Below are 20,557 nucleotides of genomic sequence, written 5' to 3' on the forward strand. Positions count from 1 at the left end.
CTGACTCTCAGCATCTGATGCTGTCCTATCAGCATGAAGCTGCTTCACACACATTGTGAAACTCAAGCTACAGGGAAGGGGGATCAATTCAAACAGCCATATCTCGGGCTGTGGGCCACCTAAAAAAGCAGATTTGGTGGCATTTGAAAGACTGGATTCTACTCTTTCATAATACACCAAAATCACAGTTCTAGCTGTGACAGAAAGGAAGATATCACCTGTTGAAAACACAGTCGGGAATGGACGCAGTGTACTATATGATCACACTGTGTTGCTGGACAGGGAAGGGGGAGAAGTTGTATGCTGATTGGACAGCGTCATACAGAAAACATTAGCTGCCCAGAGTAAAAAGGAGTCATCTCCTATTTGGCTATTAGAGCTACATTAGTATATATAAATAAATGCTCATAACTTTGCAAATAAACGTTTTTAAAACAAAAAACAACAAATCACACTGTAGTTATCAGCATCATAGCGCCTATTAGGCTAGTTAGGAAATTGGGAATTGATAAACTGGTGACAGAGTCCATTTAAGGGACTATATACAGGAGTATGTGACAGAAAATAATATTATAATTGACAGCAAGCAGAGATTTACTAAGGGCAGAAGTTGTCCAACCAACCTGATTTGTATTTATCAAGAGAAAAATAAAAGTCTGGACAAATGGGATGCTGTAGTTATAGTGATTTATACTGTAAATATTGCTCGCTTTTCAGAGTTGTAAGCCAGGGGCACAGCTGGAACCACTATTATTAATGTAATTAATCAGTGACAAAGAGGATGGAATTAAAATAACTCTTTCTATAGGTGACAAACTTTAATATGTTTCTGGAAGTTCTCTTCTTAAAATAGAACGTTGTGAACAGGACTTGAACCTGTGCAGGGAGACCCCATTGGATTTCAAATCCAACGCCTTAACCACTCGGCCATCACAACTTATGTACCCTGAGTGTTAAGACTTCTGGCAACTACACCTAAGGGGCTAGCCTAAAATATGAGATCAGTCTTTTGCTCTGAACTGAGCTGTGTGGTAGGACACCGTGAGAAGAAAGTGCTTTGGTGCTGTGGCTTAGTTGGTTAAAGTGCCTGTCTAGTAAACAGGAGATCCTGAGTTCAATTCTCAGCAGTGCCTTGCTGTCAGTTGCTTTAGTTTATTCACTTGTTTATTATTTAAGTTTACATAACGAAAGTATATGATGAATCAAATTCTTTATAGGCGATTAAAAATCTATCGGGTTTTTCATTGGTGACAGAGACCCCATGAATGTCATTGAGTTTTCTATAAGTAGTAAGTTCAATACAAAGTAATTATAGACCAGTAAGCTTAACATCCATTGTGGGAAAAACTTTTGAAGAGCTCTTAAAGGGACTCTGTTACCAGTTTATCAGGTCCCTAACTCCTAACTAGTCTAATAGGTGCTTTGCTGCTGATAACTACAGGGTGATTTGTAGTAAAAAAAATGTTTATTATTTGCAAAGTTATGAGCATTTTCTAAATATGTAATTTAGCCTTTATTAGACATCTGGGAGGTAACAGCAGCAATTCTCCTGAGGTGGAGCTGACTCTCAGCATCTGATGCTGTCCTATCAGCATGAAGCTGCTTCACACACATTGTGAAACTCAAGCTACAGGGAAGGGGGATCAATTCAAACAGCCATATCTCGGGCTGTGGGCCACCTAAAAAAGCAGATTTGGTGGCATTTGAAAGACTGGATTCTACTCTTTCATAAGACACCAAAATCACAGTTCTAGCTGTGACAGAACCGAAGATATCACCTGTTGAAAACACAGTCGGGAATGGACGCAGTGTACTATATGATCACACTGTGTTGCTGGACAGGGAAGGGGGAGAAGTTGTATGCTGATTGGACAGCGTCATACAGAAAACATTAGCTGCCCAGAGTAAAAAGGAGTCATCTCCTATTTGGCTATTAGAGCTACATTAGTATATATAAATAAATGCTCATAACTTTGCAAATAAACGTTTTTAAAACAAAAAACAACAAATCACACTGTAGTTATCAGCATCATAGCGCCTATTAGGCTAGTTAGGAAATTGGGAATTGATAAACTGGTGACAGAGTCCATTTAAGGGACTATATACAGGAGTATTTGACAGAAAATAGTATTATAATTGACAGCAAGCAGAGATTTACTAAGGGCAGAAGTTGTCCAACCAACCTGATTTGTATTTATCAAGAGAAAAATAAGTCTGGACAAATGGGATGCTGTAGTTATAGTGATTTATACTCTAAATATTGCTCGCTTTTCAGAGTTGTAAGCCAGGGGCACAGCTGGAACCACTATTATTAATGTAATTAATCAGTGACAAAGAGGATGGAATTAAAATAACTCTTTCTATAGGTGACAAACTTTAATATGTTTCTGGAAGTTCTCTTCTTAAAATAGAACGTTGTGAACAGGACTTGAACCTGTGCAGGGAGACCCCATTGGATTTCGAATCCAACGCCTTAACCACTCGGCCATCACAACTTATGTACCCTGACTGTTAAGACTTCTGGCAACTACACCTAAGGGGCTAGCCTAAAATTTGAGATCAGTCTTTTGCTCTGAACTGAGCTGTGTGGTAGGACACCGTGAGAAGAAAGTGCTTTGGTGCTGTGGCTTAGTTGGTTAAAGTGCCTGTCTAGTAAACAGGAGATCCTGAGTTCAATTCTCAGCAGTGCCTTGCTGTCAGTTGCTTTAGTTTATTCACTTGTTTATTATTTAAGTTTACATAACGAAAGTATATGATGAATCAAATTCTTTATAGGCGATTAAAAATCTATCGGGTTTTTCATTGGTGACAGAGACCCCATGAATGTCATTGAGTTTTCTATAAGTAGTAAGTTCAATACAAAGTAATTATAGACCAGTAAGCTTAACATCCATTGTGGGAAAAACTTTTGAAGAGCTCTTAAAGGGACTCTGTTACCAGTTTATCAGGTCCCTAACTCCTAACTAGTCTAATAGGTGCTTTGCTGCTGATAACTACAGGGTGATTTGTAGTAAAAAAAATGTTTATTATTTGCAAAGTTATGAGCATTTTCTAAATATGTAATTTAGCCTTTATTAGACATCTGGGAGGTAACAGCAGCAATTCTCCTGAGGTGGAGCTGACTCTCAGCATCTGATGCTGTCCTATCAGCATGAAGCTGCTTCACACACATTGTGAAACTCAAGCTACAGGGAAGGGGGATCAATTCAAACAGCCATATCTCGGGCTGTGGGCCACCTAAAAAAGCAGATTTGGTGGCATTTGAAAGACTGGATTCTGCTCTTTCATAAGACACCAAAATCACAGTTCTAGCTGTGACAGAACCGAAGATATCACCTGTTGAAAACACAGTCGGGAATGGACGCAGTGTACTATATGATCACACTGTGTTGCTGGACAGGGAAGGGGGAGAAGTTGTATGCTGATTGGACAGCGTCATACAGAAAACATTAGCTGCCCAGAGTAAAAAGGAGTCATCTCCTATTTGGCTATTAGAGCTACATTAGTATATATAAATAAATGCTCATAACTTTGCAAATAAACGTTTTTAAAACAAAAAACAACAAATCACACTGTAGTTATCAGCATCATAGCGCCTATTAGGCTAGTTAGGAAATTGGGAATTGATAAACTGGTGACAGAGTCCATTTAAGGGACTATATACAGGAGTATTTGACAGAAAATAGTATTATAATTGACAGCAAGCAGAGATTTACTAAGGGCAGAAGTTGTCCAACCAACCTGATTTGTATTTATCAAGAGAAAAATAAAAGTCTGGACAAATGCTCTGAACTGAGCTGTGCGGTAGGACACCGTGAGAAGAAAAGTGCTTTGGTGCTGTGGCTTAGTTGGTTAAAGTGCCTGTCTAGTAAACAGGAGATCCTGAGTTCAATTCTCAGCAGTGCCTTGCTATCAGTTGCTTTAGTTTATTCACTTGTTTATTATTTAAGTTTACATAACTAAAGTATATGATGAATCAAATTCTTTATAGGCGATTAAAAATCTATCGGGTTTTTCATTGGTGACAGAGACCCCATGAATGTCATTGAGTATTCTATAAGTAGTAAGTTCAATACAAAGTAATTATAGACCAGTAAGCTTAACATCCATTGTGGGAAAAACTTTTGAAGAGCTCTTAAAGGGACTCTGTTACCAGTTTATCAGGTCCCTAACTCCTAACTAGTCTAATAGGTGTTTTGCTGCTGATAACTACAGGGTGATTTGTAGTAAAAAAATGTTTATTATTTGCAAAGTTATGAGCATTTTCTAAATATGTAATTTAGCCTTTATTAGACATCTGGGAGGTAACAGCAGCAATTTTCCTGAGGTGGAGCTGACTCTCAGCATCTGATGCTGTCCTATCAGCATGAAGCTGCTTCACACACATTGTGAAACTCAAGCTACAGGGAAGGGGGATCAATTCAAACAGCCATATCTCGGGCTGTGGGCCACCTAAAAAAGCAGATTTGGTGGCATTTGAAAGACTGGATTCTGCTCTTTCATAAGACACCAAAATCACAGTTCTAGCTGTGACAGAACCGAAGATATCACCTGTTGAAAACACAGTCGGGAATGGACGCAGTGTACTATATGATCACACTGTGTTGCTTGACAGGGAAGGGGGAGAAGTTGTATGCTGATTGGACAGCGTCATACAGAAAACATTAGCTGCCCAGAGTAAAAAGGAGTCATCTCCTATTTGGCTATTAGAGCTACATTAGTATATATAAATAAATGCTCATAACTTTGCAAATAAACGTTTTTAAAACAAAAAACAACAAATCACACTGTAGTTATCAGCATCATAGCGCCTATTAGGCTAGTTAGGAAATTGGGAATTGATAAACTGGTGACAGAGTCCATTTAAGGGACTATATACAGGAGTATTTGACAGAAAATAGTATTATAATTGACAGCAAGCAGAGATTTACTAAGGGCAGAAGTTGTCCAACCAACCTGATTTGTATTTATCAAGAGAAAAATAAAAGTCTGGACAAATGGGATGCTGTAGTTATAGTGATTTATACTCTAAATATTGCTCGCTTTTCAGAGTTGTAAGCCAGGGGCACAGCTGGAACCACTATTATTAATGTAATTAATCAGTGACAAAGAGGATGGAATTAAAATAACTCTTTCTATAGGTGACAAACTTTAATATGTTTCTGGAAGTTCTCTTCTTAAAATAGAACGTTGTGAACAGGACTTGAACCTGTGCAGGGAGACCCCATTGGATTTCGAATCCAACGCCTTAACCACTCGGCCATCACAACTTATGTACCCTGACTGTTAAGACTTCTGGCAACTACACCTAAGGGGCTAGCCTAAAATTTGAGATCAGTCTTTTGCTCTGAACTGAGCTGTGTGGTAGGACACCGTGAGAAGAAAAGTGCTTTGGTGCTGTGGCTTAGTTGGTTAAAGTGCCTGTCTAGTAAACAGGAGATCCTGAGTTCAATTCTCAGCAGTGCCTTGCTGTCAGTTGCTTTAGTTTATTCACTTGTTTATTATTTAAGTTTACATAACGAAAGTATATGATGAATCAAATTCTTTATAGGCGATTAAAAATCTATCGGGTTTTTCATTGGTGACAGAGACCCCATGAATGTCATTGAGTTTTCTATAAGTAGTAAGTTCAATACAAAGTAATTATAGACCAGTAAGCTTAACATCCATTGTGGGAAAAACTTTTGAAGAGCTCTTAAAGGGACTCTGTTACCAGTTTATCAGGTCCCTAACTCCTAACTAGTCTAATAGGTGCTTTGCTGCTGATAACTACAGGGTGATTTGTAGTAAAAAAAATGTTTATTATTTGCAAAGTTATGAGCATTTTCTAAATATGTAATTTAGCCTTTATTAGACATCTGGGAGGTAACAGCAGCAATTCTCCTGAGGTGGAGCTGACTCTCAGCATCTGATGCTGTCCTATCAGCATGAAGCTGCTTCACACACATTGTGAAACTCAAGCTACAGGGAAGGGGGATCAATTCAAACAGCCATATCTCGGGCTGTGGGCCACCTAAAAAAGCAGATTTGGTGGCATTTGAAAGACTGGATTCTACTCTTTCATAAGACACCAAAATCACAGTTCTAGCTGTGACAGAACCTAAGATATCACCTGTTGAAAACACAGTCGGGAATGGACGCAGTGTACTATATTATCACACTGTGTTGCTGGACAGGGAAGGGGGAGAAGTTGTATGCTGATTGGACAGCGTCATACAGAAAACATTAGCTGCCCAGAGTAAAAAGGAGTCATCTCCTATTTGGCTATTAGAGCTACATTAGTATATATAAATAAATGCTCATAACTTTGCAAATAAACGTTTTTAAAACAAAAAACAACAAATCACACTGTAGTTATCAGCATCATAGCGCCTATTAGGCTAGTTAGGAAATTGGGAATTGATAAACTGGTGACAGAGTCCATTTAAGGGACTATATACAGGAGTATTTGACAGAAAATAGTATTATAATTGACAGCAAGCAGAGATTTACTAAGGGCAGAAGTTGTCCAACCAACCTGATTTGTATTTATCAAGAGAAAAATAAAAGTCTGGACAAATGGGATGCTGTAGTTATAGTGATTTATACTCTAAATATTGCTCGCTTTTCAGAGTTGTAAGCCAGGGGCACAGCTGGAACCACTATTATTAATGTAATTAATCAGTGACAAAGAGGATGGAATTAAAATAACTCTTTCTATAGGTGACAAACTTTAATATGTTTCTGGAAGTTCTCTTCTTAAAATAGAACGTTGTGAACAGGACTTGAACCTGTGCAGGGAGACCCCATTGGATTTCAAATCCAACGCCTTAACCACTCGGCCATCACAACTTATGTACCCTGACTGTTAAGACTTCTGGCAACTACACCTAAGGGGCTAGCCTAAAATTTGAGATCAGTCTTTTGCTCTGAACTGAGCTGTGTGGTAGGACACCGTGAGAAGAAAAGTGCTTTGGTGCTGTGGCTTAGTTGGTTAAAGTGCCTGTCTAGTAAACAGGAGATCCTGAGTTCAATTCTCAGCAGTGCCTTGCTATCAGTTGCTTTAGTTTATTCACTTGTTTATTATTTAAGTTTACATAACGAAAGTATATGATGAATCAAATTCTTTATAGGCGATTAAAAATCTATCGGGTTTTTCATTGGTGACAGAGACCCCATGAATGTCATTGAGTTTTCTATAAGTAGTAAGTTCAATACAAAGTAATTATAGACCAGTAAGCTTAACATCCATTGTGGGAAAAACTTTTGAAGAGCTCTTAAAGGGACTCTGTTACCAGTTTATCAGGTCCCTAACTCCTAACTAGTCTAATAGGTGCTTTGCTGCTGATAACTACAGGGTGATTTGTAGTAAAAAAAATGTTTATTATTTGCAAAGTTATGAGCATTTTCTAAATATGTAATTTAGCCTTTATTAGACATCTGGGAGGTAACAGCAGCAATTCTCCTGAGGTGGAGCTGACTCTCAGCATCTGATGCTGTCCTATCAGCATGAAGCTGCTTCACACACATTGTGAAACTCAAGCTACAGGGAAGGGGGATCAATTCAAACAGCCATATCTCGGGCTGTGGGCCACCTAAAAAAGCAGATTTGGTGGCATTTGAAAGACTGGATTCTACTCTTTCATAAGACACCAAAATCACAGTTCTAGCTGTGACAGAACCGAAGATATCACCTGTTGAAAACACAGTCGGGAATGGACGCAGTGTACTATATGATCACACTGTGTTGCTGGACAGGGAAGGGGGAGAAGTTGTATGCTGATTGGACAGCGTCATACAGAAAACATTAGCTGCCCAGAGTAAAAAGGAGTCATCTCCTATTTGGCTATTAGAGCTACATTAGTATATATAAATAAATGCTCATAACTTTGCAAATAAACGTTTTTAAAACAAAAAACAACAAATCACACTGTAGTTATCAGCATCATAGCGCCTATTAGGCTAGTTAGGAAATTGGGAATTGATAAACTGGTGACAGAGTCCATTTAAGGGACTATATACAGGAGTATTTGACAGAAAATAGTATTATAATTGACAGCAAGCAGAGATTTACTAAGGGCAGAAGTTGTCCAACCAACCTGATTTGTATTTATCAAGAGGAAAATAAAAGTCTGGACAAATGGGATGCTGTAGTTATAGTGATTTATACTCTAAATATTGCTCGCTTTTCAGAGTTGTAAGCCAGGGGCACAGCTGGAACCACTATTATTAATGTAATTAATCAGTGACAAAGAGGATGGAATTAAAATAACTCTTTCTATAGGTGACAAACTTTAATATGTTTCTGGAAGTTCTCTTCTTAAAATAGAACGTTGTGAACAGGACTTGAACCTGTGCAGGGAGACCCCATTGGATTTCGAATCCAACGCCTTAACCACTCGGCCATCACAACTTATGTACCCTGACTGTTAAGACTTCTGGCAACTACACCTAAGGGGCTAGCCTAAAATTTGAGATCAGTCTTTTGCTCTGAACTGAGCTGTGTGGTAGGACACCGTGAGAAGAAAAGTGCTTTGGTGCTGTGGCTTAGTTGGTTAAAGTGCCTGTCTAGTAAACAGGAGATCCTGAGTTCAATTCTCAGCAGTGCCTTGCTGTCAGTTGCTTTAGTTTATTCACTTGTTTATTATTTAAGTTTACATAACGAAAGTATATGATGAATCAAATTCTTTATAGGCGATTAAAAATCTATCGGGTTTTTCATTGGTGACAGAGACCCCATGAATGTCATTGAGTTTTCTATAAGTAGTAAGTTCAATACAAAGTAATTATAGACCAGTAAGCTTAACATCCATTGTGGGAAAAACTTTTGAAGAGCTCTTAAAGGGACTCTGTTACCAGTTTATCAGGTCCCTAACTCCTAACTAGTCTAATAGGTGCTTTGCTGCTGATAACTACAGGGTGATTTGTAGTAAAAAAAATGTTTATTATTTGCAAAGTTATGAGCATTTTCTAAATATGTAATTTAGCCTTTATTAGACATCTGGGAGGTAACAGCAGCAATTCTCCTGAGGTGGAGCTGACTCTCAGCATCTGATGCTGTCCTATCAGCATGAAGCTGCTTCACACACATTGTGAAACTCAAGCTACAGGGAAGGGGGATCAATTCAAACAGCCATATCTCGGGCTGTGGGCCACCTAAAAAAGCAGATTTGGTGGCATTTGAAAGACTGGATTCTACTCTTTCATAATACACCAAAATCACAGTTCTAGCTGTGACAGAACCGAAGATATCACCTGTTGAAAACACAGTCGGGAATGGACGTACTATATGATCACACTGTGTTGCTGGACAGGGAAGGGGGAGAAGTTGTATGCTGATTGGACAGCGTCATACAGAAAACATTAGCTGCCCAGAGTAAAAAGGAGTCATCTCCTATTTGGCTATTAGAGCTACATTAGTATATATAAATAAATGCTCATAACTTTGCAAATAAACGTTTTTAAAACAAAAAACAACAAATCACACTGTAGTTATCAGCATCATAGCGCCTATTAGGCTAGTTAGGAAATTGGGAATTGATAAACTGGTGACAGAGTCCATTTAAGGGACTATATACAGGAGTATTTGACAGAAAATAGTATTATAATTGACAGCAAGCAGAGATTTACTAAGGGCAGAAGTTGTCCAACCAACCTGATTTGTATTTATCAAGAGAAAAATAAAAGTCTGGACAAATGCTCTGAACTGAGCTGTGCGGTAGGACACCGTGAGAAGAAAAGTGCTTTGGTGCTGTGGCTTAGTTGGTTAAAGTGCCTGTCTAGTAAACAGGAGATCCTGAGTTCAATTCTCAGCAGTGCCTTGCTATCAGTTGCTTTAGTTTATTCACTTGTTTATTATTTAAGTTTACATAACTAAAGTATATGATGAATCAAATTCTTTATAGGCGATTAAAAATCTATCGGGTTTTTCATTGGTGACAGAGACCCCATGAATGTCATTGAGTATTCTATAAGTAGTAAGTTCAATACAAAGTAATTATAGACCAGTAAGCTTAACATCCATTGTGGGAAAAACTTTTGAAGAGCTCTTAAAGGGACTCTGTTACCAGTTTATCAGGTCCCTAACTCCTAACTAGTCTAATAGGTGTTTTGCTGCTGATAACTACAGGGTGATTTGTAGTAAAAAAATGTTTATTATTTGCAAAGTTATGAGCATTTTCTAAATATGTAATTTAGCCTTTATTAGACATCTGGGAGGTAACAGCAGCAATTTTCCTGAGGTGGAGCTGACTCTCAGCATCTGATGCTGTCCTATCAGCATGAAGCTGCTTCACACACATTGTGAAACTCAAGCTACAGGGAAGGGGGATCAATTCAAACAGCCATATCTCGGGCTGTGGGCCACCTAAAAAAGCAGATTTGGTGGCATTTGAAAGACTGGATTCTACTCTTTCATAAGACACCAAAATCACAGTTCTAGCTGTGACAGAACCGAAGATATCACCTGTTGAAAACACAGTCGGGAATGGACGCAGTGTACTATATGATCACACTGTGTTGCTGGACAGGGAAGGGGGAGAAGTTGTATGCTGATTGGACAGCGTCATACAGAAAACATTAGCTGCCCAGAGTAAAAAGGAGTCATCTCCTATTTGGCTATTAGAGCTACATTAGTATATATAAATAAATGCTCATAACTTTGCAAATAAACGTTTTTAAAACAAAAAACAACAAATCACACTGTAGTTATCAGCATCATAGCGCCTATTAGGCTAGTTAGGAAATTGGGAATTGATAAACTGGTGACAGAGTCCATTTAAGGGACTATATACAGGAGTATTTGACAGAAAATAGTATTATAATTGACAGCAAGCAGAGATTTACTAAGGGCAGAAGTTGTCCAACCAACCTGATTTGTATTTATCAAGAGAAAAATAAAAGTCTGGACAAATGGGATGCTGTAGTTATAGTGATTTATACTCTAAATATTGCTCGCTTTTCAGAGTTGTAAGCCAGGGGCACAGCTGGAACCACTATTATTAATGTAATTAATCAGTGACAAAGAGGATGGAATTAAAATAACTCTTTCTATAGGTGACAAACTTTAATATGTTTCTGGAAGTTCTCTTCTTAAAATAGAACGTTGTGAACAGGACTTGAACCTGTGCAGGGAGACCCCATTGGATTTCGAATCCAACGCCTTAACCACTCGGCCATCACAACTTATGTACCCTGACTGTTAAGACTTCTGGCAACTACACCTAAGGGGCTAGCCTAAAATTTGAGATCAGTCTTTTGCTCTGAACTGAGCTGTGTGGTAGGACACCGTGAGAAGAAAAGTGCTTTGGTGCTGTGGCTTAGTTGGTTAAAGTGCCTGTCTAGTAAACAGGAGATCCTGAGTTCAATTCTCAGCAGTGCCTTGCTGTCAGTTGCTTTAGTTTATTCACTTGTTTATTATTTAAGTTTACATAACGAAAGTATATGATGAATCAAATTCTTTATAGGCGATTAAAAATCTATCGGGTTTTTCATTGGTGACAGAGACCCCATGAATGTCATTGAGTTTTCTATAAGTAGTAAGTTCAATACAAAGTAATTATAGACCAGTAAGCTTAACATCCATTGTGGGAAAAACTTTTGAAGAGCTCTTAAAGGGACTCTGTTACCAGTTTATCAGGTCCCTAACTCCTAACTAGTCTAATAGGTGCTTTGCTGCTGATAACTACAGGGTGATTTGTAGTAAAAAAAATGTTTATTATTTGCAAAGTTATGAGCATTTTCTAAATATGTAATTTAGCCTTTATTAGACATCTGGGAGGTAACAGCAGCAATTCTCCTGAGGTGGAGCTGACTCTCAGCATCTGATGCTGTCCTATCAGCATGAAGCTGCTTCACACACATTGTGAAACTCAAGCTACAGGGAAGGGGGATCAATTCAAACAGCCATATCTCGGGCTGTGGGCCACCTAAAAAAGCAGATTTGGTGGCATTTGAAAGACTGGATTCTGCTCTTTCATAAGACACCAAAATCACAGTTCTAGCTGTGACAGAACCGAAGATATCACCTGTTGAAAACACAGTCGGGAATGGACGCAGTGTACTATATGATCACACTGTGTTGCTGGACAGGGAAGGGGGAGAAGTTGTATGCTGATTGGACAGCGTCATACAGAAAACATTAGCTGCCCAGAGTAAAAAGGAGTCATCTCCTATTTGGCTATTAGAGCTACATTAGTATATATAAATAAATGCTCATAACTTTGCAAATAAACGTTTTTAAAACAAAAAACAACAAATCACACTGTAGTTATCAGCATCATAGCGCCTATTAGGCTAGTTAGGAAATTGGGAATTGATAAACTGGTGACAGAGTCCATTTAAGGGACTATATACAGGAGTATTTGACAGAAAATAGTATTATAATTGACAGCAAGCAGAGATTTACTAAGGGCAGAAGTTGTCCAACCAACCTGATTTGTATTTATCAAGAGAAAAATAAAAGTCTGGACAAATGGGATGCTGTAGTTATAGTGATTTATACTCTAAATATTGCTCGCTTTTCAGAGTTGTAAGCCAGGGGCACAGCTGGAACCACTATTATTAATGTAATTAATCAGTGACAAAGAGGATGGAATTAAAATAACTCTTTCTATAGGTGACAAACTTTAATATGTTTCTGGAAGTTCTCTTCTTAAAATAGAACGTTGTGAACAGGACTTGAACCTGTGCAGGGAGACCCCATTGGATTTCGAATCCAACGCCTTAACCACTCGGCCATCACAACTTATGTACCCTGACTGTTAAGACTTCTGGCAACTACACCTAAGGGGCTAGCCTAAAATTTGAGATCAGTCTTTTGCTCTGAACTGAGCTGTGTGGTAGGACACCGTGAGAAGAAAAGTGCTTTGGTGCTGTGGCTTAGTTGGTTAAAGTGCCTGTCTAGTAAACAGGAGATCCTGAGTTCAATTCTCAGCAGTGCCTTGCTGTCAGTTGCTTTAGTTTATTCACTTGTTTATTATTTAAGTTTACATAACGAAAGTATATGATGAATCAAATTCTTTATAGGCGATTAAAAATCTATCGGGTTTTTCATTGGTGACAGAGACCCCATGAATGTCATTGAGTTTTCTATAAGTAGTAAGTTCAATACAAAGTAATTATAGACCAGTAAGCTTAACATCCATTGTGGGAAAAACTTTTGAAGAGCTCTTAAAGGGACTCTGTTACCAGTTTATCAGGTCCCTAACTCCTAACTAGTCTAATAGGTGCTTTGCTGCTGATAACTACAGGGTGATTTGTAGTAAAAAAAATGTTTATTATTTGCAAAGTTATGAGCATTTTCTAAATATGTAATTTAGCCTTTATTAGACATCTGGGAGGTAACAGCAGCAATTCTCCTGAGGTGGAGCTGACTCTCAGCATCTGATGCTGTCCTATCAGCATGAAGCTGCTTCACACACATTGTGAAACTCAAGCTACAGGGAAGGGGGATCAATTCAAACAGCCATATCTCGGGCTGTGGGCCACCTAAAAAAGCAGATTTGGTGGCATTTGAAAGACTGGATTCTGCTCTTTCATAAGACACCAAAATCACAGTTCTAGCTGTGACAGAACCGAAGATATCACCTGTTGAAAACACAGTCGGGAATGGACGCAGTGTACTATATGATCACACTGTGTTGCTGGACAGGGAAGGGGGAGAAGTTGTATGCTGATTGGACAGCGTCATACAGAAAACATTAGCTGCCCAGAGTAAAAAGGAGTCATCTCCTATTTGGCTATTAGAGCTACATTAGTATATATAAATAAATGCTCATAACTTTGCAAATAAACGTTTTTAAAACAAAAAACAACAAATCACACTGTAGTTATCAGCATCATAGCGCCTATTAGGCTAGTTAGGAAATTGGGAATTGATAAACTGGTGACAGAGTCCATTTAAGGGACTATATACAGGAGTATTTGACAGAAAATAGTATTATAATTGACAGCAAGCAGAGATTTACTAAGGGCAGAAGTTGTCCAACCAACCTGATTTGTATTTATCAAGAGAAAAATAAAAGTCTGGACAAATGGGATGCTGTAGTTATAGTGATTTATACTCTAAATATTGCTCGCTTTTCAGAGTTGTAAGCCAGGGGCACAGCTGGAACCACTATTATTAATGTAATTAATCAGTGACAAAGAGGATGGAATTAAAATAACTCTTTCTATAGGTGACAAACTTTAATATGTTTCTGGAAGTTCTCTTCTTAAAATAGAACGTTGTGAACAGGACTTGAACCTGTGCAGGGAGACCCCATTGGATTTCGAATCCAACGCCTTAACCACTCGGCCATCACAACTTATGTACCCTGACTGTTAAGACTTCTGGCAACTACACCTAAGGGGCTAGCCTAAAATTTGAGATCAGTCTTTTGCTCTGAACTGAGCTGTGTGGTAGGACACCGTGAGAAGAAAAGTGCTTTGGTGCTGTGGCTTAGTTGGTTAAAGTGCCTGTCTAGTAAACAGGAGATCCTGAGTTCAATTCTCAGCAGTGCCTTGCTGTCAGTTGCTTTAGTTTATTCACTTGTTTATTATTTAAGTTTACATAACGAAAGTATATGATGAATCAAATTCTTTATAGGCGATTAAAAATCTATCGGGTTTTTCATTGGTGACAGAGACCCCATGAATGTCATTGAGTTTTCTATAAGTAGTAAGTTCAATACAAAGTAATTATAGACCAGTAAGCTTAACATCCATTGTGGGAAAAACTTTTGAAGAGCTCTTAAAGGGACTCTGTTACCAGTTTATCAGGTCCCTAACTCCTAACTAGTCTAATAGGTGCTTTGCTGCTGATAACTACAGGGTGATTTGTAGTAAAAAAAATGTTTATTATTTGCAAAGTTATGAGCATTTTCTAAATATGTAATTTAGCCTTTATTAGACATCTGGGAGGTAACAGCAGCAATTCTCCTGAGGTGGAGCTGACTCTCAGCATCTGATGCTGTCCTATCAGCATGAAGCTGCTTCACACACATTGTGAAACTCAAGCTACAGGGAAGGGGGATCAATTCAAACAGCCATATCTCGGGCTGTGGGCCACCTAAAAAAGCAGATTTGGTGGCATTTGAAAGACTGGATTCTGCTCTTTCATAAGACACCAAAATCACAGTTCTAGCTGTGACAGAACCGAAGATATCACCTGTTGAAAACACAGTCGGGAATGGACGCAGTGTACTATATGATCACACTGTGTTGCTGGACAGGGAAGGGGGAGAAGTTGTATGCTGATTGGACAGCGTCATACAGAAAACATTAGCTGCCCAGAGTAAAAAGGAGTCATCTCCTATTTGGCTATTAGAGCTACATTAGTATATATAAATAAATGCTCATAACTTTGCAAATAAACGTTTTTAAAACAAAAAACAACAAATCACACTGTAGTTATCAGCATCATAGCGCCTATTAGGCTAGTTAGGAAATTGGGAATTGATAAACTGGTGACAGAGTCCATTTAAGGGACTATATACAGGAGTATTTGACAGAAAATAGTATTATAATTGACAGCAAGCAGAGATTTACTAAGGGCAGAAGTTGTCCAACCAACCTGATTTGTATTTATCAAGAGAAAAATAAAAGTCTGGACAAATGGGATGCTGTAGTTATAGTGATTTATACTCTAAATATTGCTCGCTTTTCAGAGTTGTAAGCCAGGGGCACAGCTGGAACCACTATTATTAATGTAATTAATCAGTGACAAAGAGGATGGAATTAAAATAACTCTTTCTATAGGTGACAAACTTTAATATGTTTCTGGAAGTTCTCTTCTTAAAATAGAACGTTGTGAACAGGACTTGAACCTGTGCAGGGAGACCCCATTGGATTTCGAATCCAACGCCTTAACCACTCGGCCATCACAACTTATGTACCCTGACTGTTAAGACTTCTGGCAACTACACCTAAGGGGCTAGCCTAAAATTTGAGATCAGTCTTTTGCTCTGAACTGAGCTGTGTGGTAGGACACCGTGAGAAGAAAAGTGCTTTGGTGCTGTGGCTTAGTTGGTTAAAGTGCCTGTCTAGTAAACAGGAGATCCTGAGTTCAATTCTCAGCAGTGCCTTGCTATCAGTTGCTTTAGTTTATTCACTTGTTTATTATTTAAGTTTACATAACTAAAGTATATGATGAATCAAATTCTTTATAGGCGATTAAAAATCTATCGGGTTTTTCATTGGTGACAGAGACCCCATGAATGTCATTGAGTATTCTATAAGTAGTAAGTTCAATACAAAGTAATTATAGACCAGTAAGCTTAACATCCATTGTGGGAAAAACTTTTGAAGAGCTCTTAAAGGGACTCTGTTACCAGTTTATCAGGTCCCTAACTCCTAACTAGTCTAATAGGTGTTTTGCTGCTGATAACTACAGGGTGATTTGTAGTAAAAAAATGTTTATTATTTGCAAAGTTATGAGCATTTTCTAAATATGTAATTTAGCCTTTATTAGACATCTGGGAGGTAACAGCAGCAATTTTCCTGAGGTGGAGCTGACTCTTAGCATCTGATGCTGTCCTATCAGCATGAAGCTGCTTCACACACATTGTGAAACTCAAGCTACAGGGAAGGGGGATCAATTCAAACAGCCATATCTCGGGCTGTGGGCCACCTAAAAAAGCAGATTTGGTGGCATTTGAAAGACTGGATTCTACTCTTTCATAAGACACCAAAATCACAGTTCTAGCTGTGACAGAACCGAAGATATCACCTGTTGAAAACACAGTCGGGAATGGACGCAGTGTACTATATGATCACACTGTGTTGCTGGACAGGGAAGGGGGAGAAGTTGTATGCTGATTGGACAGCGTCATACAGAAAACATTAGCTGCCCAGAGTAAAAAGGAGTCATCTCCTATTTGGCTATTAGAGCTACATTAGTATATATAAATAAATGCTCATAACTTTGCAAATAAACGTTTTTAAAACAAAAAACAACAAATCACACTGTAGTTATCAGCATCATAGCGCCTATTAGGCTAGTTAGGAAATTGGGAATTGATAAACTGGTGACAGAGTCCATTTAAGGGACTATATACAGGAGTATTTGACAGAAAATAGTATTATAATTGACAGCAAGCAGAGATTTACTAAGGGCAGAAGTTGTCCAACCAACCTGATTTGTATTTATCAAGAGAAAAATAAAAGTCTGGACAAATGGGATGCTGTAGTTATAGTGATTTATACTCTAAATATTGCTCGCTTTTCAGAGTTGTAAGCCAGGGGCACAGCTGGAACCACTATTATTAATGTAATTAATCAGTGACAAAGAGGATGGAATTAAAATAACTCTTTCTATAGGTGACAAACTTTAATATGTTTCTGGAAGTTCTCTTCTTAAAATAGAACGTTGTGAACAGGACTTGAACCTGTGCAGGGAGACCCCATTGGATTTCGAATCCAACGCCTTAACCACTCGGCCATCACAACTTATGTACCCTGACTGTTAAGACTTCTGGCAACTACACCTAAGGGGCTAGCCTAAAATTTGAGATCAGTCTTTTGCTCTGAACTGAGCTGTGTGGTAGGACACCGTGAGAAGAAAAGTGCTTTGGTGCTGTGGCTTAGTTGGTTAAAGTGCCTGTCTAGTAAACAGGAGATCCTGAGTTCAATTCTCAGCAGTGCCTTGCTGTCAGTTGCTTTAGTTTATTCACTTGTTTATTATTTAAGTTTACATAACGAAAGTATATGATGAATCAAATTCTTTATAGGCGATTAAAAATCTATCGGGTTTTTCATTGGTGACAGAGACCCCATGAATGTCATTGAGTTTTCTATAAGTAGTAAGTTCAATACAAAGTAATTATAGACCAGTAAGCTTAACATCCATTGTGGGAAAAACTTTTGAAGAGCTCTTAAAGGGACTCTGTTACCAGTTTATCAGGTCCCTAACTCCTAACTAGTCTAATAGGTGCTTTGCTGCTGATAACTACAGGGTGATTTGTAGTAAAAAAAATGTTTATTATTTGCAAAGTTATGAGCATTTTCTAAATATGTAATTTAGCCTTTATTAGACATCTGGGAGGTAACAGCAGCAATTCTCCTGAGGTGGAGCTGACTCTCAGCATCTGATGCTGTCCTATCAGCATGAAGCTGCTTCACACACATTGTGAAACTCAAGCTACAGGGAAGGGGGATCAATTCAAACAGCCATATCTCGGGCTGTGGGCCACCTAAAAAAGCAGATTTGGTGGCATTTGAAAGACTGGATTCTACTCTTTCATAAGACACCAAAATCACAGTTCTAGCTGTGACAGAACCGAAGATATCACCTGTTGAAAACACAGTCGGGAATGGACGCAGTGTACTATATGATCACACTGTGTTGCTGGACAGGGAAGGGGGAGAAGTTGTATGCTGATTGGACAGCGTCATACAGAAAACATTAGCTGCCCAGAGTAAAAAGGAGTCATCTCCTATTTGGCTATTAGAGCTACATTAGTATATATAAATAAATGCTCATAACTTTGCAAATAAACGTTTTTAAAACAAAAAACAACAAATCACACTGTAGTTATCAGCATCATAGCGCCTATTAGGCTAGTTAGGAAATTGGGAATTGATAAACTGGTGACAGAGTCCATTTAAGGGACTATATACAGGAGTATTTGACAGAAAATAGTATTATAATTGACAGCAAGCAGAGATTTACTAAGGGCAGAAGTTGTCCAACCAACCTGATTTGTATTTATCAAGAGAAAAATAAAAGTCTGGACAAATGGGATGCTGTAGTTATAGTGATTTATACTCTAAATATTGCTCGCTTTTCAGAGTTGTAAGCCAGGGGCACAGCTGGAACCACTATTATTAATGTAATTAATCAGTGACAAAGAGGATGGAATTAAAATAACTCTTTCTATAGGTGACAAACTTTAATATGTTTCTGGAAGTTCTCTTCTTAAAATAGAACGTTGTGAACAGGACTTGAACCTGTGCAGGGAGACCCCATTGGATTTCGAATCCAACGCCTTAACCACTCGGCCATCACAACTTATGTACCCTGACTGTTAAGACTTCTGGCAACTACACCTAAGGGGCTAGCCTAAAATTTGAGATCAGTCTTTTGCTCTGAACTGAGCTGTGTGGTAGGACACCGTGAGAAGAAAAGTGCTTTGGTGCTGTGGCTTAGTTGGTTAAAGTGCCTGTCTAGTAAACAGGAGATCCTGAGTTCAATTCTCAGCAGTGCCTTGCTGTCAGTTGCTTTAGTTTATTCACTTGTTTATTATTTAAGTTTACATAACGAAAGTATATGATGAATCAAATTCTTTATAGGCGATTAAAAATCTATCGGGTTTTTCATTGGTGACAGAGACCCCATGAATGTCATTGAGTTTTCTATAAGTAGTAAGTTCAATACAAAGTAATTATAGACCAGTAAGCTTAACATCCATTGTGGGAAAAACTTTTGAAGAGCTCTTAAAGGGACTCTGTTACCAGTTTATCAGGTCCCTAACTCCTAACTAGTCTAATAGGTGCTTTGCTGCTGATAACTACAGGGTGATTTGTAGTAAAAAAAATGTTTATTATTTGCAAAGTTATGAGCATTTTCTAAATATGTAATTTAGCCTTTATTAGACATCTGGGAGGTAACAGCAGCAATTCTCCTGAGGTGGAGCTGACTCTCAGCATCTGATGCTGTCCTATCAGCATGAAGCTGCTTCACACACATTGTGAAACTCAAGCTACAGGGAAGGGGGATCAATTCAAACAGCCATATCTCGGGCTGTGGGCCACCTAAAAAAGCAGATTTGGTGGCATTTGAAAGACTGGATTCTGCTCTTTCATAAGACACCAAAATCACAGTTCTAGCTGTGACAGAACCGAAGATATCACCTGTTGAAAACACAGTCGGGAATGGACGCAGTGTACTATATGATCACACTGTGTTGCTGGACAGGGAAGGGGGAGAAGTTGTATGCTGATTGGACAGCGTCATACAGAAAACATTAGCTGCCCAGAGTAAAAAGGAGTCATCTCCTATTTGGCTATTAGAGCTACATTAGTATATATAAATAAATGCTCATAACTTTGCAAATAAACGTTTTTAAAACAAAAAACAACAAATCACACTGTAGTTATCAGCATCATAGCGCCTATTAGGCTAGTTAGGAAATTGGGAATTGATAAACTGGTGACAGAGTCCATTTAAGGGACTATATACAGGAGTATTTGACAGAAAATAGTATTATAATTGACAGCAAGCAGAGATTTACTAAGGGCAGAAGTTGTCCAACCAACCTGATTTGTATTTATCAAGAGAAAAATAAAAGTCTGGACAAATGCTCTGAACTGAGCTGTGCGGTAGGACACCGTGAGAAGAAAAGTGCTTTGGTGCTGTGGCTTAGTTGGTTAAAGTGCCTGTCTAGTAAACAGGAGATCCTGAGTTCAATTCTCAGCAGTGCCTTGCTATCAGTTGCTTTAGTTTATTCACTTGTTTATTATTTAAGTTTACATAACTAAAGTATATGATGAATCAAATTCTTTATAGGCGATTAAAAATCTATCGGGTTTTTCATTGGTGACAGAGACCCCATGAATGTCATTGAGTATTCTATAAGTAGTAAGTTCAATACAAAGTAAT

The 20,557-nt window shown here is 38.4% G+C and overlaps 11 non-coding genes across 11 annotated transcripts; all 11 read right to left on the reverse strand.

Annotated features, from left to right (window-relative positions):
* Positions 1-855: 855 nt before the first annotated feature.
* Positions 856-937, reverse strand: TRNAS-UGA (transfer RNA serine (anticodon UGA)). Its single transcript has one exon. It is a non-coding gene; the product is annotated as a tRNA-Ser (tRNA).
* Positions 938-2,413: 1,476 nt separating this feature from the next.
* On the reverse strand, positions 2,414-2,495 carry TRNAS-CGA (transfer RNA serine (anticodon CGA)). The gene has a single exon. It is a non-coding gene; the product is annotated as a tRNA-Ser (tRNA).
* A 2,693-nt stretch (positions 2,496-5,188) lies between these two features.
* On the reverse strand, positions 5,189-5,270 carry TRNAS-CGA (transfer RNA serine (anticodon CGA)). The gene has a single exon. It is a non-coding gene; the product is annotated as a tRNA-Ser (tRNA).
* A 1,479-nt stretch (positions 5,271-6,749) lies between these two features.
* On the reverse strand, positions 6,750-6,831 carry TRNAS-UGA (transfer RNA serine (anticodon UGA)). The gene has a single exon. It is a non-coding gene; the product is annotated as a tRNA-Ser (tRNA).
* Positions 6,832-8,310: 1,479 nt separating this feature from the next.
* On the reverse strand, positions 8,311-8,392 carry TRNAS-CGA (transfer RNA serine (anticodon CGA)). The gene has a single exon. It is a non-coding gene; the product is annotated as a tRNA-Ser (tRNA).
* A 2,689-nt stretch (positions 8,393-11,081) lies between these two features.
* Positions 11,082-11,163, reverse strand: TRNAS-CGA (transfer RNA serine (anticodon CGA)). Its single transcript has one exon. It is a non-coding gene; the product is annotated as a tRNA-Ser (tRNA).
* A 1,479-nt stretch (positions 11,164-12,642) lies between these two features.
* TRNAS-CGA (transfer RNA serine (anticodon CGA)) lies at positions 12,643-12,724 on the reverse strand. Its single transcript has one exon. It is a non-coding gene; the product is annotated as a tRNA-Ser (tRNA).
* Positions 12,725-14,203: 1,479 nt separating this feature from the next.
* On the reverse strand, positions 14,204-14,285 carry TRNAS-CGA (transfer RNA serine (anticodon CGA)). The gene has a single exon. It is a non-coding gene; the product is annotated as a tRNA-Ser (tRNA).
* Positions 14,286-15,764: 1,479 nt separating this feature from the next.
* On the reverse strand, positions 15,765-15,846 carry TRNAS-CGA (transfer RNA serine (anticodon CGA)). The gene has a single exon. It is a non-coding gene; the product is annotated as a tRNA-Ser (tRNA).
* A 1,478-nt stretch (positions 15,847-17,324) lies between these two features.
* TRNAS-CGA (transfer RNA serine (anticodon CGA)) lies at positions 17,325-17,406 on the reverse strand. The gene has a single exon. It is a non-coding gene; the product is annotated as a tRNA-Ser (tRNA).
* A 1,479-nt stretch (positions 17,407-18,885) lies between these two features.
* On the reverse strand, positions 18,886-18,967 carry TRNAS-CGA (transfer RNA serine (anticodon CGA)). Its single transcript has one exon. It is a non-coding gene; the product is annotated as a tRNA-Ser (tRNA).
* Positions 18,968-20,557: the final 1,590 nt, after the last annotated feature.

This window comes from Rhinoderma darwinii, assembly GCF_050947455.1.
Source record: "Rhinoderma darwinii isolate aRhiDar2 chromosome 3 unlocalized genomic scaffold, aRhiDar2.hap1 SUPER_3_unloc_13, whole genome shotgun sequence".
NCBI lineage: Eukaryota > Metazoa > Chordata > Amphibia > Anura > Rhinodermatidae > Rhinoderma > Rhinoderma darwinii.